At 46.9% G+C, this 15,881-nt stretch overlaps 1 non-coding gene across 1 annotated transcript; it reads right to left on the bottom strand.

Moving 5' to 3' along the window:
- Positions 1–13,190: 13,190 nt before the first annotated feature.
- On the bottom strand, positions 13,191–13,297 carry LOC120658575. The gene has a single exon (XR_005668735.1). It is a non-coding gene; the product is annotated as a small nucleolar RNA R71 (small nucleolar RNA).
- Positions 13,298–15,881: the final 2,584 nt, after the last annotated feature.

The raw sequence follows: 15,881 nt of genomic DNA on the forward strand, positions 1-15,881 counted from the left end.
GGATCTTCCGGCAAACCTTTCTGCAGTTCATAACATCTTCCATGTATCACAACTTAGAATGTGCCTTAGAGTTCCGACTGAAGCTGTTGAAAGTGACTCGATTCAATTAGAGTCCGATCTCACTTATCCAGAGCATTCTATCAAGATTATTGATCGCAAGGATCGAGTTACTCGTTGCACCACCAACCGATTCTACAAAGTTCAATGGAGTAATCACTCCGAAGATGAAGCTACTTGGGAGAAGGAGGAATTTCTGAAATCCAAGTATACGGAGTTTTTAAACGCTCATCCAGGTACTAAATCCTCGAACCCTTTTCGCCTGTTTGAATTCATTCGTGCCCGAATCTCGGGACGAGATTCTTTTAAGGGGGGAAGGCTGTAACACCCCTGTGTTAATCGTGCTCACTAATCCCGAGTTAATTCGCTAATCGTGGGCTCAAGTTCGTCGTTAGCGCTAATCGCGTTCGCTTAGTAAACAACTAATTAGCGATGTTCGATCTCGTTTTTCTCAGTGATCCGAGCTTCAAATCAACTTTCGCCCAAAACGAAAGTTGTAGATCTTCTTTTCCTCTGCAACTTTTATTTTGGCCAAATTTCGTGTTCCCATATCAAATTTTGAGCTTTGGCCGGTCAAAAACTGATCAAAATCATTCAAAATGAGTCACTGGTCTTCACTGTGCCTCTCCTATTTCTCTACTGTGCTCGACACGGGGTCGTTCGCCGGCCATACCGGCGACTGTGGCCGTCGGCGCCTCCTCCACGCATCAGCCGTCGACGGTCCTCGCACGCCGCGTTGCGCGTCCTTATCCAATCGCAGTGCCGTTTCCCGTTTCTCCTCCCTTCCATCCCCATCCTCGGGCTCACGCGGAGCTAGGTCGAGCAGAGCTCACCGTCGACGTCTGAGCCGACCACCCTTCGCCGCCCCGACCGTTTCCTCTCGCTCTGAGTTGTGTGACCTCACCCCGAAGCTCGTCCATCCCTCCACAAACGTGACCGTGACCTACCCCGACCGAATCGAGCTTGCAGAACGCCATCCACCATTGAAGCTCCACGCCGGAGCTTCGCCTCTCCGTCGACGACCCACCTCCGGCCTTTCCCCGCCCAAAACGAGCCCCCGGTGAGATTCCCCGCGACCTCCTCTTGCTCCCCGTCCGTTTCCCCTTTCGATTCCGGCGCTATCGCAGCCGCAACGCTGTCGTGCCGCTGCCACCGCGCGCACGCCGCCGGGCCTCCCTGTGCCAGCTCGCGGGCCACCGCCACGCGCCCCGCAGCCGCAAGCCGCCGTAGACCGCTACCCCTGCCGCCTAGCCCGCCTCCGCCACCGGCCGGGCCGGAACGGCCGCGCGCCGCCGCTGCCCTGCCCCTGCACCGCCGCGGGCAGCGCCACGCGTGCGCCCTGCCGCGCCACCATGGGCGCCGGCCCCGCCGTGGGCGCCGGCCCTGCCGGGCTGCCAGGGCCGCGGGCGGGCCAGGCCGCGCCGCCGGTGAACCGCGGGCGGGCCAGGACGCCGCTGCCACCACGGTGCCCGGCCGCCACCACGGCCCCAGCTCTGGCGCGCGGGGAGCAGAGGAGGGGGGTGAGCTGGGCCGGCGCCCACTGTCCAGTGGGGCCCGGCTGTCAGCCCCCCCCCCCCCTTTTTACCTTTTATGTTTTTAAAGTTTTATTTCTTTATTCCGGCTGGAAAATTCATAATTGCATAGAAATTCACAGAAAAATGCGAAAAATGCAAAACAAATTTTGTTAGATTTCTAAAATCATGATCTTCAGAGGAAAAATACTTATGCATGTTTTTTTGTCACTTTTACCTATGCTAAAATGCAAGGTGTGTTTAAATGAGTTTATTTATTACTAGTTGTTCTAGGGCTCTAAAAATTATGAAAAATTCGCAGAGGCTTACTCCTTGCATGTGTAATCCACTGTAAAAATTTCAGGTGCTAGTGTTGTGCACTTTTGTGTAGATCTAATTATGTTTCATTTACCTTGCTAGGGTTGTTTTAATGCTTTGTTAGCAGCAATAAATGTTGGAAAATTTCTGTGGCATGCTTTATCGTTATCACGCTAAGCTGGTAAATTCTTGTTGCTAGAGCTTGTATACAAGTTAGGTTTTTACTTATAATTTGCCCCTAGCTACTCTTTTCTTTATGTAAATGTTGTTAGTTGTTTATTTCATGCATGTGAAACTTCAACAAAGTTAGTTCTGTCTCACTCCATGCTGCTCTAAGCAAGTTTAGTAGTTGTTGTTTTGAAGGAATCACTTCAGGCTAAAATGTTTTGAACTTTGGAATCGCATCATAAGCACTCATGCATCGCACTGTGTCCTAACTATTGCATGGCATATTTTTATTCGTGTAGACGCCGCGAACGAAGCTGTCCACGAGCTAGTTGCTGAGCCGGTCCAGGAGCCACGAGCAGAAGAGCAGCAGGAGGACGCCGTTGAGCACGCTCCAGAAGATCTCGTTAACCCCGCTGACCTGCAAGGCAAGCCCCGGAGCATAACCATAATTTAAATTATTCATTGTTTATTTAAGTATTTGTGCATTTAAGTTTTAGGAGTTATATGAAACCCTAGTATGCATGTTCTCCCTAGGTGCCTATGAGTCCATACTAGTGTGCAGGTATCGTTAGCAATGCTTTGCTAAGTAGGATTCCGGTAAAAGTCGAGTGATTACTATCACTCGCGAGATTTAGGATCTTGATTCCTTAGTTATGGCTTTGAAATGAATTGCTCAGTCAAGAGAAATGGAGACCGGGCGGAAGTGAGTTGGATTAATGGTATGGAATGGATGAAAAGAAATCTCCGCCTGTGTCGATTGAGGACCGTTCCATTGTTGGCAGTGTGGACTGAGTTTGAACAGTACTAACCACATGCCGGAAGTAGGAGGTAGTCGAAACTGGTAAGCTAATTACCTGATTTGCAACGATATTTTGAATCGCGACCTGCTACTCTGGGAGTGGAATGATGGCGGGTGTTGGATAGTATGTCGCCTTCGGGTTCTCTGGGAGTTCGCCGTGAGGGACCCTTCACCCGGGTTTTGGCAGGCGTGATTCAGACGTCGGGGTGATGATGGGAACAGTTGACGTGCGTGGCCCGACGGGGTTTACGCGTGTCGTGTGAGTTAGGTCCACCTTGCAAGGTTAAATTGGATCGATTCGCCGTCTCTCTCGGTTAAGAGAACCTTGGTCATTTTGTCACATCGTAGTAAGAAAGTGGAATGAAAGAGGAATGGAAAAGATTGGTTTGTGAGTTACTGAAGAATAATCTGCTCCACCATGTGTGCTCTAGATGTTTAGGCGAATTTAGTTAATAATCACTGTACTAAATAGAGCTAAAATATTGAAAGTAAGGATTCACTTCTAGCAGCCTTTCAGCAAAAGAACTCCAGAGCCAAAAAGCCTTGCATGTCTAGGTAATGGGCTAAGTATACCCAGAGTCGGGTAAGCCTTGCTGAGTAATAGTATACTCAGGGTTGTTGTTGTAACCCTTCTAAGCAGGTTGTGTCCCCGCGGACTTCGAGGAGGTATGTGCGTCCTGGATTGGACAGCCGCTTCCTCCGGGTTGGACCGTCGAGTGGGCCCCGTCTTCCCCGTGAAGATCGAACAGGTTGGTGTTACATCGGTGGGCAGGATGTGGAGCTCACCTTTTATCATCGTCGTGGTTATCGTATCGTATTTCGAACTCAGTTTTTAACTTTCCGCTGTGCTTTTGAACTCTGTCGTTTGTATTCGAACCTTTTATGTAAAACCTGTGTTGTAAATTAATTTGAGGTTTTCTGTATGCTGGTATCGCCTATGCTCATCTTCGTGCGGGTCTAAGTGCAATTGTGATCCTGGAGTACAGTAGTTTAATCGGGATTTCACCCGACAGCCTGTCAGGTTACACCATTTTAAGTGCACAGTAACTTGATTAAGTATTAAGATGATGGTTAGTGCATTTAAGCTGGTTTAATTTGGACGGTGCTGCTACACTTTTGTGAAGAAACTTCATGCTCATGGAGTGAGTAGCTTGATCTCCGGATAGAGAAACTCAAGAATGTTCATGGCCCCATAATGAAAGAGGATGTGTAACTCTGTGGGCCAAATGAACAATTCCGAGTTCGGGTCATGAGGGAAATGAATTTCTTTCAACTCATCCCCTCCTTAGGTGGAACACTTCATCAAAGATGAATGTGGTGGCAAAGCAATCCATCCTAAGCTTCCGATAGAAGTTTATGAAGTGTGAACGTAACTTCTATTGGGCATCAATCAAAATCAAGGGACAAGATGTGAACTTTGATTCTCTTGATTTGATTGGCATCGATCGATAATCGAGGATATGAATGTGAATTTATTTCACTTGATTCGATTGGTAAGGTGTGAGGGTGAATCTTGTAGCCGGATGAGGAACTAAGTCCAGAGAGGATGGCTCTAAAGACTCACCCCAAAGGGATGGAAGGTGTGTACGAGGGTAACCATCCAAGGGTAGCGGGGGTAGAGGTAGAGATAAAAAAAGCAAAAAGATACGAGACTTGAATGGGTAGCAGGGTTGATGATAGACGTTCCCTGGCAACGGCGCCAGAAATGCTTGCTGGTATTTCTTAACGTTCACATAATAATCCGCAAGCGTACGGAGATACCGTTGTAGCACTTCACCCGTGAGTATTCAAGGGTATCATATTTCCATGGGGAACAGAGGTACTAACCTTCTAACAGGTTCGTCCAAGGACAAACAAGAGGTAGGTAGGCAAGGATAGAGAGGATTCATATGGCTTAGAGTTCTAGTAGGATAGGTTCTACCTCTACTTGCTTACTTCGGGTACCGGCTTACTCCTGGTTTGCCAAGAGTATCCGGCTATTAGCTCTACACCCAACCCTCACGTGGGGGACTACAAGAGACGGACAGGGCTGTCACCACCTGCCGCCTACCCTGATAGACCGTGGAGAAGGTATGCAAACAAAGGTAACCTCTAGCCTAGACACCACATCTACACTATCGACTACTGCTCTAGCCCCGACTCCGTCCATGACTCGAGCCATCAGACTAGAGCACCCGTCATGAGGACGGACGATGATCCCGCAAGCAAATAAAGAATAAAACTGACTAACTACCATAGAAGATCACGAATACTGACTTAATAAAGGAAGCATCCGTCGAGGTACAAGGCCGGAGAATAACGCCGACAGGCCGGCGCCCTTCCGAACTACCCCTCACTCTCTTCCTATTTTCTAAGTACTAGGCCTAAGCCTTGGAGTGGAGCTCTTCCTCCTCTCTTGTTGTGTGTCTTGAATTGGGGGCTCTCCTCCTCCTTATATATCCCCCCCAAGGGTGGAACATTGGGTGATCTTTCGAGGTGGTACCACCACGGAGCCGGCGTAGGAAACACGGTGAGAATATGCAGGAGAAAGATGGGCCTCATTGGGCCCAGCAGGGGGTCGGGCGACCCAGGGGGTCGGCCGACCCCAAATGGGGAACCCTTGAACCCTCCTTCCTCTGGACAACTGATAGGTGGGCCTTGGTGTTGCTCCTTTGTGTTCCCCTGAAGTTTTGTTGGTTTTGTACATCATTTGGCCCTTGCATCCTTGTATCTGCCTCTGGTTTGTCAGAATTGTCTTTTCTCATGGTCTTGGGCTGATTTGCTTCTGGATGTGAGCCCTCTAATTCTCATGCTCGTATAACATGCTCTAAAATGTACTGTTTGCTTCATTTGAGCATGGTTTCCCTCCGTATGTAGACACAGTCTCCTGAAAACAATCATTCACCAAAACTTGTGGAAATGATTAGCATTAAACTCCTATCTCTAGTTTGGTGCTTGTTTTGGCATTGTTCTTTGCCAGAGTTGGCGGTCAGAGATGAAACTTAAGATTTTTGGCCATGAGGCACATGATTGGTTCTTGATCCTCATCATTGGTGAGATCTTCAAATAAGCTTGTGGGATGAGGAGAGGATGCCATGAATGCCATGATTGCAACATCTTCATCATCGGAATCACCTTCTTCTTGTGAATCCCATTCTTGACCAAGATAAGCTTCACTAGTTTGTTTCTTGTATCTTGGTTTATCCTTCTTGGATGAACTTTCTTGGGTGTCTTTGTTCTTCTTCTTTTCTTCCGGACAATCCGCAATGAAGTGCCCAACTTTCTTACACCCAAAGCAAGGCCTATTTGATCTTCTCCTTGGCACATATTTCTTGTTCTAGCCAAGGATTCGAAAGTTGCCTTTTATAAATACTCTTCTAAAGTTCTTGATAAAGAAGGCCATCTCATCATCATCATTGCTTGTGTCTTCTTTCTTGGATGATTGAGTAATCTTTTCTTTGCCCTTAGAACTTGCTTGAAGAGCCACACCCTTGTTCTTTGTGGCTTGCTCTTGAAGTTCGGCCAAATTTTGATTGATCTTTACTCTCTTTAGTTGATCATGATGGGTTTCAATTCTTCCAAGAACATTCTCGGCGGTGAAGTGCTTGAAACCCCTTTCAGCTCTAATCAAGCTAGGTAGAGTGACATCCCTAGTCATGTAGACAGTTAAGAGCTTGTCCACAATCTCACGTTCACCCCATTTGTCACCACCAAGTGACTTGATTTGATTTGTGATCTTCTTCATGCGGTTGTACATTTTCTTGACACTTTCGTATTTTTTCATGGAGAAAAAATTTAGATCATCTTCCAAAGTCTTGATTCTTGATTCACGGAATTTCTTGGGCCTTGATGATTTACTAGGAGAGTGTACCAAGCATCCTTGGCGGTAGGAGCATCCTCAATCTTGTGAAACTCTTCGGGACTCATGGAAGTATGAAGAATGTTCAAGGCTTGATAGTTTCTTTGCAACACATATGATTGAACCGGAGTTGGAGTTTCATCATCATCCGGTATATCACAACCTACTTCCACAAGTTTCCAAAGATCCTTGTGAATAGCATTCAAGTAACCAAACATCTTCTTCTTCCATTGATTGTACCCCGTTCCATCAAAGTATGGGGGCTTTCCCATGTGAATTGATGCATTATGTTCACTTGGAATTTGAAAGGTGTAATCATGAGAGACTCGACGATAGTCACCTTTTCCTTTTGACCTTGCGGAGCTGCCCTTATTTGAGGAGCATGAGACTTTTCCCTTCTCATCGGTGTCGGAGTCATCACTTGACTCAATTATAATCTTGGAGCTAGGTTTCTTTTTCTTGATCTTCTCCTTTTGCTTCTTCCTCCATTCCTTCCACTCAAGGTAAGACATCTCATCATCCAATGTCTCTACTTCACTCTCTTTTCCATCGTGTGACTTCTTATCTTTGTTGTCATCTCCCCTCTCATCACTGGAGTTCCCTTTTTGACTTCCATTACTCGAATCTTTAGGAGCATTTGGTGAACTAGACATCTTTACTTCTCCAAGCGGTTAAGCCCTTAAATGGAGAACCTCCTCATGTGCAGCTCGTCCTTGTGCAGCAGATGCAGCACCTCCAAGGTATCAACACGTATGATGGAGGAAGTGTCGCGCTCTGGACTTCTAGGTCCGTGAGAGAAAACTACGGCTAGGGTAGCTGCTGCAGGCGTGGACGCAAGGAACAAAATTTTATTTTCTTCATGTGCCCTACCCCTGTATTTATAGCCCTGATTATGCCCTAATCGAGCTTCCAAGCCCTAAGCCAAATCCAACTCGGATCTCATCCTTGTTGAGCTTCCATCCCCTTAAGTGTGTGACCCTATGGGCTCACGTGCGAACAATCATGGCCCGAGTACTCTTACTGGGTCAAATAGTTGATAGTGGCCTCTAGCAAGACGTGTCAACTCCTAAATGCACACAAGGATCAAATCAGACGAGCCAAATCACAATATGTGAAATTCCTGGAGTATCCGGGTAACATGTTCGGACATCCGAACTGACCGGTTAGACCGGTCTGCATATCCGGTCAGACCGGTTCCTGTTCCTTTTGTCACACGATATTTGGTCTAGCTCTAAGCTGATCTCTCTTTCTCGATGCCGTGATTTAGATCCTTGGTTAACTCTAACCCTCGCATGGCCATGCTCTTTTGATCTGAGTCACTCGAGGGGCCCAGAAATATCTTTCTCAAATAGAGAGGGGCAAATTCCATCTTGGCTAACCATGTCTCACAGCATGCTTCTTGATAAATCCGAAAGCCACCTTTGTAACTACCCAGTTACAGAATAGTGTTTGATGACTCCTAAGTAGGTCAGTTCACATCTTGAGTACATGCGACAATCTCAGGTCTAAGGACACAGCGTACATATTGTGTAATGAGAAATCATCATCTCTCGTGTCGGGTCTGTTCAGTCACATGTCCTACATAAGCCCATATTATTAGTTTGACATCTCCATGTCCATGACTCATGAAACACAGTCATCAACTAATACATGTGCCAGTCTAATATTCATGCATGTCCCTACATGAACCCCGACCAGGAACATCTTTAGAATAACCATACAAGTAAAATGTCTCACAAACAATTCACATAATTGTCAATCAATACAATTGCCTTTCATGGATATTCAAGGAACACTTTATTAATCATGTATACAAGGAAATATAATCATCTCCATGATTGCCTCTAGGGCATATTTCCAACACTTGTCCAGAGACTCTGGGTAAGAAAGCAACGAAAGGAAACACCCGGATCTATTGCAAAAATTGAATCAAGTAAATTTGCAGGTACCAGGGGTTACTCCTAAGTACTTCCTTATAGTTGGCTCAATCTAGAAACTTGTAAATGAGTAGATCGAACTCAAACTCTAGAAAGTTAGTCTCACAAGCAAACAATAACCAAATTGAGTAAAAGACACAAGAGGAGACAAAGATTTGTTTCCCGAAGTTCACACCCCAAGGTGCTATGTCTTCGTTGAGGAAGGATTCAAGAGACGGCGCTCAAGAACCCCTATGCTTCTCACCCAAGGGCGAGATCAACTCTCAAACCCAAGGTCACTTACTATGAGTTCCTCGGAGAGGAATGAAGTTTACAAACTTCTTGCGTTGCTCACAATTGCAATCGAGCAATCACAACCATGCCTAGTCGTCTAGGGGCTCAAAGCTTCAAGAGTAATAAACTTGAAATCCACGGGCTTGACCAAAATCAAGTGCTCAAGAGATGGGAATAAGGCTCACTAGCACAAATCATGGCTCTTGCTACAATCTCACTTGAATACCTCAAATGAATCACTCAAGAATGAAGGAGAGGGAGTGAGAGAGCTCTTTCTCGGCTTAGGGTTCAGTTCAGCTCAAAATGGGCAAGAGTGAGTGGCCGAAAGGATAAGGAGGGGTATTTATACCCTCACTCTCACAGAACTAGCTGTTGGTGAACAGGCACCCGGAGACTCCGGGCATAGCCCCGGAAACTCCAGACTTCAATGTCCGGACATTCCGGGCTACCACTCGGACTCTCCGGGTTAGGCAGGCAAGCTTCACACGAACGGCAAATTTGAGTTGTTTTTGTGGCTCCAAAGTATTTGTATAGGTTGTCTTGAGCACTAGTTCCATATTAGACCCCTGAACCCAAGTCCCTCTTGATAGTACGGCGTTCCTATACTCAAATTCAAAAATATAAAATCTACTTCTTAAGTTGAGTCCAAACACCGCTTTTCATTTTCTTTTCGAGAGGTCATACTTCATCACTTGTTATACCTGTTACATATCATCACCTGCACACATGCTTGGATACAACATTAAAAGTACATGTGTTTTGTCCTAAACCACCAAAACCCACTTAGGGGCCTAGACCACTTTCAACAAGGCGTAGAACTCCCATAGGGGTCGGGCGAGGCGGAGTCATCCCGGGGGGGTCGGGTGAGGCGGAGACCTCCCGAGGGGTCGGGCAAGGCAGAGAACTCCGCGAGGTGTGTACCAACAGCTGAAGGAACAAGGATCATTGTGAAATGCCATGCAGCACCATATGGGGGACACTATGGTGTATTTCGTACTCAAGCGAAGATCTGGCAGAGCAGATTCTTTTGGCCAACCATGTATGAAGATACCAAAGATTTCGTTCGAAGATGCCGGAGATGCCATGGAGGAATCACCGCATGAGATGCAATGCCCCTATAGAACAACCTCCAGATAGAATTATTTGACGTATGGGGCATCGACTTCAAGGGACCTTTCCCAAAGTCCTATGATAGTGAATACATCCTCGTGGCAGTTTATTATGTGTCCAAGTGGGTAGAAGCAATGCCATGCCATGCTGCTGATGCCAAGCATGCTCGAAAGATGTTCCACGAGGTCATCTTTCCTCGATTTGGGACACCGAGAATGGTGATAAGTGATGGAGGGTCACACTTCATTGACAAGACCTTCCGAAACTTCCTGAAAGAGCTTGGAGCACAACACAATATTGCTACTCCATATCATCCCCAAACGAGTGGCCAAGCAGAAACGTCGAATAAGCAAATCAAGAACATTCTGCAGAAGACGGTACAAGAAATGGGGAAATCATAGCTACCAGATGCACTTTGGGCATATCGGACTGCCTACAAAACACAGTTAGGCATGTCACCCTATCAGCTAGTGTATGGAAAAACATGCCACTTACATGTCGAACTAGAACATAGGGCACACTGGGCACTCCGGAAACTCAACATGGACTTTCAGAAAGCCAAAATGCACAGGAAGCAACAGCTATCAGAGCTGGAAGAAAGGAGGGACAAGGCATACCATAGTGCCAAGATCTACAAAGAGAAGACCAAAAAGTGGCACGACAAAAGGATCAAGCAGAAAGAGTTCAAACCAGGAGATAAGGTATTACTTTTAATTCCAGGATCAAATTGTTCGGACACGGGAAGCTTCGGACCAAATGGGAAGGGCCATGCTTCGGACCAAATGGGAAGGGTTGTCATCATTTAAAAATCTTCCTAGAACCTGATAATAAAGAGTATGATGTAATTAATATCATTAAAGAAACCTAGCCTTGAAATCAACCATCAAAACAAATAGGCTAGATTACCTTTAGCATCCTAGGGTCCTTCTTGTTTTGTTTTGTTCCCCAATAAAATGCAGACAAATGAATAAGTGTGGGGGAGTCGCCCGACTCCCAGATCGTCTACATGTAGAAACATCAAGGTAAGTGTTGATGCTCACTAACGATCATTTCTAAGCATCAACTTGATCAGAAAATCATGAGAATTTGCATCTCTTACACGCATCTTTATCCAAATAAATCCCTAAACCACACTTTATTTTTAGAATATGCAAGATGTATTTTTGAGCAAATATGCAGGTTGCAAGCACACTTTGGCCCGACATAAAATCACAGAAAATATCAGAGCACAGATTCAGGCTCAAATGGACCAAGTGTAGCCCAAGAACTGAAGCAAATCCAGTTAAGACAGGCCATACACCGGAGATAAGACAAGACAAGGCCCAGGACAGCCCAACCCCCAGCAGTTGGGGGCGGTTGGCGCCCTGGCCTGGTCTGCCGACCGGCCTATGGGCCCCACCGCCTTTAGCCAGCCACATGTAGGCGTCCCATTGGCTCCTCATGTTGGTTCTTGGAGGAATAGGCTATGGCTCCCTCCTATAAATACAAGGGGGGTAGAGATTAACACACACACACACACCACACCTCTCAAGTTCACTCTTGCTTAGTCTATAGGTTTAGTGGAGTTTAGGAGAAGTCTAGAGTTGTCGAGTCCCCGGAGCTGCTCGAGAGTTTTGGTATGGGTTCATCTCTAGTTCTCTCTTGTAATATTCGGTCGTTTGTAATTGAATTAGACTATGGTTACCGATATCTGCTTGAAGTATGTTCTGAGTTATCGGATATATGCTTCGTGATCTGGTTGCGTTATCATTTGATGCTTGCATTGCATGATTGCCCTGTGCTTGCGATGGTTAACATATTGGCCTTAGAACTCTATCAACTGCTCCAGTATTCGTATGTTTGCTCTAGTGTGATGTCTATCCATCCGGAGGGTGGGGGCTCCGCGTGGGATGCTAGAGTATCGCTTACTAATGTAGACGTGGTGTCTAGATTAGATAAGAGTTGCTGGATGTCACCCTTTTCCATGGATTGTAAGGTAGCCGGCAGGTGGTGACAGCCCTGTCCAAACCCTAGTAATCCTCCACGTTCGGATTGGGGGGTAGGAGGTACATAAAGCCGCCTAGGTGAACGGGCTTCTCCCGTCAGCTAGAGAAGCGGTCTCCCTGTTGTTTAGTTTAATCTCTAACAATCTAACCATAAGATAGCATAGATATAGCTAGCCTAGCACCTCTGACTCGAGCTCTAACTTCTGCCTTTCTCCCGGCCTATAGCATCTTTTGTTATTTATCTCTAAGGTAGTTTGTGTGTGTGTCACACTACCTCTTACCATGTTATCTATCTTACCCATGTTTATGCAATTGAATATTCAATCTAGATCAAGTTCATTAACTAGTCTATGGACTTCCATTCACCGCCTTCCCTGCGGAAATATAAATGACACCCCAGTATACTCCCGAATAAAATGCTGCAGCGGTATTTCGTGCGCTTGCGGATTTATTCGTGGTTCATGAAATACCTGCCAACCCCTTGGCGTCTGCGGGCGTCATCGCTGCTCGCTCAGTGGTGACGTTGGTAGGCGCCAACAAGCATTTTTGGTGCCATTGCCGGGGAAGGCATAGAGTGAAGTTACATAGGCAAAAGTTATGAATAGAATCAAAATTGGTATTCACTTGCTAAACAGGCTAACTTGGCTTTGTTTTCTGTTCTTAGTTGATATAAAAATAGGGTAGTGTATGACCGGTTTCGACTTGCCGCAAAATTTCACGCCTAATCCAGAGTCACTTTTGAGAAGAGTTTGTCCTCGTGTCGTACCTCCTCAGATCTCACTCTTGGCAGCCGAACCAGTCATTCAAGCACCATTAGCTTCTCAAGCTATAGCCCAGAAGACACTCCATGATTACTCCGTCCCGTCTGCTAACTAGGTCCCCACCGGGCCCGAGGTTAACACCAGAGGGGAGAATTTCGAGAACAAGACGGGTCTCATTACGATTGTGCAGGCCAGCCCTTTCTGTGGCAAGGCCAATGAGGATGCCAGTGCTCATCTCCAGTAGTTCTTGGAGCTCTGCAGTACTTTTCTTATCAAGGGAGTATCTCAGGATGCGATCCGACTCTGTTTGTTCCCGTTCTCTCTTCTGGGGAGAGCGAAGCAATGGTTTTATGCTAACAAGACCACTGTGGACACCTGGGACAAATGTGCCAAGGCGTTCCTCGTGAAGTTTTTCCCAACGAGCAAGACCAATGGTCTTCGTGGAAGAATTTCGAGCTTCCAGCAGGCATCAAATAAGTCAATTCCTGAAGCTTGGGAGAGACTTTAGGAATACATCCTTGCATGTCCGCATCATGGGATGGACAATTGGCTCATTCTCCATAACTTCTACAATGAGTTGACTCAATCTTCCCGTGATCATGTGGATGCCGCTGCGGGTGGAGCTTTCTTCTCGCTGACCATTGAAAGAGCTACAGCATTAATCGAGAAGATGGTGTCCAACCAAGGTTGGAGCGATGATCATCTCCAACCACGCCAGCGAGGCATGCACTCCGTCAAGGAGACCGACATGGTCGCTATGAAAATAGATCTTCTCCTCAAGAAGTTCGAGGATTATTCCCAAGATAAGGCTCACATACAGACTCTCCAAGCCTTGGAAGCTCGGATGACATGCGAGGTCTGTGGAAATGTTTGATACCCGGGTGATAATTGCCCGAAAACCCAAGAAGAAGCCTTATATCTCAATGGCAACAACAACGGGTTTCATCCACAAGGAGTGTTGACGGTCACTAACGACCCATTTTGACCGTCAACTATCGTGCAAATGTTGAGCATCAGAAGGAATAAATGTTAGCATAGGATGATTATTTGACGAATTCCATAGATGCTGGTCTGAGAATGTGTGCAGGTGAATTTGGGCCAAAACTGCAGGTAACGAGCATATTATCCAAGGCATAAAATCTTGGGCCAAGCACAAGCAAGCCCAAAGGCCAAAAAGGCCCACTTGGCAGCCACACAAGAGAAGGAGACACAGCTCATGAGAATGACACGTCATCAATCCGAGGTGAAACCTTCTCGACGAATCAGACGCATTCACGAGGATCTACGGGCCCACCAGAGCTACCAAACCGACTCAAGACAAGCCATGGCCCACATACATAACATAAGGGCCCACCTAGCAGCCTTCTGACCAAAGACCGGGACAAACGGAGCCAGCCCACGGTCGGCCGACCAACTAGGTCGGCCGGCCCAGTGCTGACGGCCCATGGGCCCCACCGCCTCTCAGATGACACATGGCGAGGTGTGGTTGATCCCCAATGGCGGTTTGGCTCGATTCCCGGGCAAGAGGCTGGTGGCTCCCTCCTATAAATACAAGGGGAGGGGGTGAGAATAGGAACTAACACACACACACACACACCACACACCACACCATCTCCTCTCACTTGAGTGAGAATAGTCTTAGGGTGTTTAGGAGTAGAGGTACCCAGGAGGGGCGCCAGCAACGGCGCTCTTCTCCAAATTGTACCTCTACAAGAGTGAGGGAGATAGTCGGAGGATGTGCCGGGCTTGTCTGCGCTCTTCTCCGCTTGTACCTCAACGGATGCTTATTCGGTTGTAAGTGTTCGAGACTTTCTTTGCTTATTTAGAATTAGAGTTTAGATCGCAAGTTATCATCTCTGCCTTATATTAGTTGATGTGTATGCTAGCGAGTAGCATTTGACTCTAGAGTTGGGCTCCGGATAGAAAAGGATAACCCTGTACGCCTCTAGAGTTAGTTGGGAAAGGCGTAGATGTGGTGTCTAGGCTGGACTATACCACTCAGTTGTCTGATAGTCCCACGGTTTGTAGAGGTAGCCGGCAGGTGGTGATAGCCCTGTTCGAGCCTTTTAGTAATCCTCCATGTTCGGATATTGGATAGAGCATCATATTGGAACTATCGGCTTGTATAAGCCGGTCGATACCTTTAGCTCAAAGTATAACGGCGATGTGATCTCTTCTTCTAAACATAGATTCTAGATCTTAGAAAGTCCTCTCTTTCCTATCCTCCTACACCAACGTGTGTGTCCTTGGACAGCCTGAACCTGTAGATAGTGTACTCACGTTCCCTAGTGGATACGATACCCTAGAATACTTCTGGGTGAAAGCTACAGCGGTATCCGTGCGCTTGCGGATTTTATTCGTGACGTTACAAAATACCAACAAGGATGTTAGGGGTGGAATCAACCACGCCCATATTATCAAGGAGGTAACGGGAATTCAAATTCTTTCAATCCTAACCAACCTACCTTGAGGGATCTTGTCTACGGCCAAGCGAAGATCAACGAGTCCCTTCAGAAGAAGTTGGCCGCTAACGACAAGTCCATGGAGACCATTCATGCCAAGATGGACGGCTTCTCCACCGCCATCAAGAACCAGCTGAGTTTCAACAAGATGCTTGAAACTCAATTGGCTCAGCTGGCTGCGGCTATCCATGCTGCTGAGCTAGGGAAGATTCTGGGGCAACCCAAATCTACTCTAGAGAGCGTCAACACCGTGACTGCTAAGTGGAAAACGCCACTTAGAAGAACACCCTTTACCAGCTATGCAGAGAAGCTCACACGATCAAGACGGAGCGCGTGGGGGGAATTGGTAGCCACAATACAAGAGGATCCTAGAACCCCAGTGATCAGTTGCTCAATCTTTGATTGCGAATTTTATCACGCTCTGTGCGACCTTGGAGCTAGTGTCAACATCATGCCCAAGGTAACATTTGAGAAGCTTAGCTATCCGGCACTTTCCCCTACCACCATGTGTGTCCAGCTGGCAGACTCCACCGTGGGGTACCCCGAGGGAGTCGTGGAGAACCTCTTGGTAAAAGTCAGGAACACCTTCATGCTCGCGGACTTCGTGGTCCTTGATATGGAGGGAGATCTCGGGATTCCACTCATACTCGGGCGACCATTCC

This window comes from Panicum virgatum, chromosome 1K, assembly GCF_016808335.1.
Source record: "Panicum virgatum strain AP13 chromosome 1K, P.virgatum_v5, whole genome shotgun sequence".
In the NCBI taxonomy this organism is placed as follows: domain Eukaryota; kingdom Viridiplantae; phylum Streptophyta; class Magnoliopsida; order Poales; family Poaceae; genus Panicum; species Panicum virgatum.